Source organism: Ctenopharyngodon idella, chromosome 11 (genome assembly GCF_019924925.1).
Source record: "Ctenopharyngodon idella isolate HZGC_01 chromosome 11, HZGC01, whole genome shotgun sequence".
NCBI lineage: Eukaryota > Metazoa > Chordata > Actinopteri > Cypriniformes > Xenocyprididae > Ctenopharyngodon > Ctenopharyngodon idella.
The window spans coordinates 11,207,775-11,211,598 of record NC_067230.1 but is presented as its reverse complement, the minus strand read 5'-3'; the positions used below and the strand labels follow the sequence as shown (position 1 = coordinate 11,211,598).

The following is a 3,824-nucleotide window of genomic DNA, read 5'->3' as shown; positions in this document are numbered from 1 at the left end:
ATAGCACAGTTGAGTACACTTAGTTCTTAAGATTATCTTAAGTACTAAAAAAGAGCTTTTAGTATATTAAGTACAAAATTAGTGCATGAAAATAGAGCACTTCAAGTACATTATGGAAGTGTACTGAAATAAAGTATTTTACTGCACTAAATATATTTAAATTGTGCTTTTTGGACACACTTAATATATTAAAATTATACTATACTAAGTGCATATTAAATGTATTATTTTGAAACAACTTGAAGTATAATAAGCGTATTTCAAGATGTACTTAAGTTCAATTTTAAGCTATTTGCAATATATTAAATACATTGAAATTGTATTAAAATGGACCCATTTTAAGCACATTTAGTGCAATTTAAGTGTATTCCTTTAAATAAATTTAAAATGTACTTTTAACACTTCTGCTATTACAGTTAGAGTATATTTGAAGTATTATTTTAATGTACATTTCCAATACAATTTCAGGTCATTACAAATGCATTAGCATAACACTACTTGGTTTATTATAAAGCTGTTTTTATCTGTATATATACACACATACATACACACTTTGAAATCTAAAAACTTTAATGCACTACATATTGTGTACACCATTACAAATATTCTTACAGTACATTAAAAAAGTACAGCAGCATTTAATCTTTTGATCAAAATACATTCAAATAAATAAAACATTTCAGTTATGCCCGTATTACTGAAAAGTACAGATTTATTTATTTATTTATTTATTTATTTTTTTTTTTTTTTTACAAATGTAAGCATGCAAATGCCTGAACCATACAAAGAAACAAAAGAGTTTAAACGTCACATCTTCAAGTGGAGGGTCACTTCTATGAGCACGACTTGCATTTTCTGCAACTGAAGGCTTGTAATTCAGACAATGTAGTAATAAAGGCTGCTTTATCACAGGATCTGTGAAAGGGAAAAATAATTTGTATAAAATTAACAAATGAATAACATTTTTGCATCCATGATTGAATATACAGTGTTTTATAATTTGCATTGATATTCATTAGAATTTTGTTGACTTCTCAGTTAACCTTTTGACTCTATCAAGCTTAACATATGAGTGTCCATTTTTATCCTCTTGTCTGTCGTCACTATGCAGCACTCTGAGTTACACTGAACATAAGATTAGAAGACACCCAACAACACCATTTACAGTGAGCAGAGTTCAATCACAAAATCACTGATATTGATATTTGAAGCAATAAAGCAACCTGTGAGTATTACAGGGTATGTTGTGTATTGATAATTGTGGTTTATTTGAACCTAGGGTAATTCCCATGATTGTGTATTCTGTGGTTATGCTAACATGCATTCTCTACACCTCTGTTGCAAAGATTTAAAGAAATTAGAAGTTTGCAAAATATTGTATGCCAAGGCAACTACAAGTTCGCTGCAGCTTTACCAAAAACAGAAACAATTAAAAAAATAAACTTTTACATGAATGACTCAAAGGAAGCACAAATTATACACCTGCACTGTAAAAAAAAAAAAAAAAATCAAAAGTTGAGAAAACTTAAAAGTTTATGGCAACAAACTTCAGCTTATTTATGTGTTTTCTCAACTTGTTGTATTCAGTTTATACAACAATAAGTTGAGAAAACTCAAATTTCCTACAAAAACAAGCTAAGAAAACTCAAATATGTGCTGAAGTTTGTTGCCTTAAACTTTTAAGTTCTCAATTTTTGATGTTTTACAGTATGGAATGGTAACATTGCTAATATTTTCCTTCCAAGATTGACAGAATCACCCTCTATTAGGCCTGATTCAAAAAATCTCTATAACAGAGGTGATACGACATTAAAACACACTCTTCTTCGCTTGTCTCTGCACTAAGATTTCAGTTTTTAATTTTTTAATTTATGCAAACAGCATACATTTTCTTTATGCAAACAGCATACATTTTCTTTATGTAAACAGCAACTAAAAACTTACCAGTAACTTCTGCGTGCAGCATCTTCATCTGATAGCGTCTTTGATTGGTCAAATTAAATGTAGCTGCATTGAAAAAGACGCGCTGTTACACTTTGCATCAAAAATACGACTGGCAAAGAAAAGTAAAGTTAATTAAATACAAATCTTACCTGGAGTCAAAAAATAACGGGGTTCCAAAAGCCACACGAAAGAAAAACGGAGATATTTTGATGTATCATAACCCTCCGATGAAAGACGATTCACCAAAACTGTTCACGTTTCAAAAAGTCATCGCAAAAAAAAGTAATGCATATGAATCGCGTGGTCTCTTCCAAGTGTTCTAAAGTGACACGATCACTCTAGTCTATATAATTTAACAGTTTAAATTTAGTCTTCTACTAACATTCAAGACACATAGGCTACGTTTGCACAGCATATCTGGTAAACAGCTTCTCTCAGGTGAGAGGCTACAGCTCATTATCATAAGAACCAATCAGAGCTGTTCAACGACCTTGGAACCAATCAGGTTTCGTCACGTGTGTTACACGTGTTGATTAAATGTAAACACAAGAAAATATATAGGGATTTTTTAAACATCTTTGGAAAATTGATTTATGATGCATTTCAAATAATATGATGTTGAAATCCTTGTGGGAATTCCAGTAGTACTCTATTACAATTAACATATCATGTAATGGACAACAGCCTTTTAAGTAGCATAACCTTTTACAAGTACAAATAAGTAAAACTGAACATATTAATTTTAAATATGCTTATGGCAATGTTTAATAGTTGACAAATGTTTATAATACATTAAGTTGGTACATTGTAAATGTTAAAATGTTTTTTTTTTTTTTTTTTTTTTAAATATCTTTATTTTGAAAATATTAAAATTCTAAATATATAAATATTTAAAATAGGCTATATTTCATTAGGCCTACACATGGTTATTAAGTACATTTAAACCCACAGCTGAATCCTTTTGCTATTTTCTTAAAGTACATATAAAAAATATTTTAAGTAAGAGTAACATAACTATATGTTTTCTGTAAATACACTAACTTCACTAAAAGTGTACTTGTGTTTAGCATATTTTTAAAAAGTGTATCAAAGCATATATTTATTACCAATGTACTTCTAGTAAACTGTTTAGAAATGTATTAAAAGTATGCTTGTTTTCAGAATATATGTTAAGTGTAACTAAGCATATATTTATTACCAACATACTTCTAGAATACTTTTTTGAAATATATTAAAACTATGCTTGTGTTTAGCATATTTCTTAAAACTGTAACTAAGCATATATTTATTACCAAAGTACTTCTAGTTTACTTTTTAGAAATATATTGAAATGCAATTCAAAATATTTTTAATGCACTTCTAATAAGCATGTTGGGGATACAAATGTATTATTAACAACTTGCATTTCAAGTATATTTTTAATACATTTAATACTAGGCCTATGTCCTTTTCACCTGTAAATTTACTTGTAATTAATTCATTTTTACTGTATTTTTCATGAAAATCCATTAAAATAGAACTTAGTGATAGTATACATAAAAACCCAGTAAAATTTTATGTAAAGCATTCATAGCACACTTTTAAGTAATGCACTTATAAAACACTGTATATTTGGTTTACTTTTACTGACTACACTTAAAATCATTTGAAGTGTTAGTGCTAATTAGTGCATTTATATTAAATAAGTATAGTTAAGTACCACAGTTGGGAAAATGTACTTATAACTAGTACATTAGTAATATATTTGTAAGGAAATCAATGTCATTTAAACTAAGGATTACTATATAAAAGTCTTACTAATATTGAACTAATTTTAAAGCATTGAAAGCACACTTTTAAGAAATACACTAATAAAACTCCACTGTATATTTTTGCGGTAG

The 3,824-nt window shown here is 28.2% G+C and overlaps 1 long non-coding RNA gene across 1 annotated transcript; it reads right to left on the bottom strand.

Annotated features, from left to right (window-relative positions):
- Positions 1 to 499: 499 nt before the first annotated feature.
- Positions 500 to 2,362, bottom strand: LOC127522038 (uncharacterized). The gene is made up of 3 exons (XR_007932514.1): positions 2,094 to 2,362; positions 1,945 to 2,007; positions 500 to 915 (listed from the first exon to the last, which is right to left on the bottom strand). It is a non-coding gene; the product is annotated as an uncharacterized LOC127522038 (long non-coding RNA).
- Between the last annotated feature and the right edge of the window lie 1,462 nt (positions 2,363 to 3,824).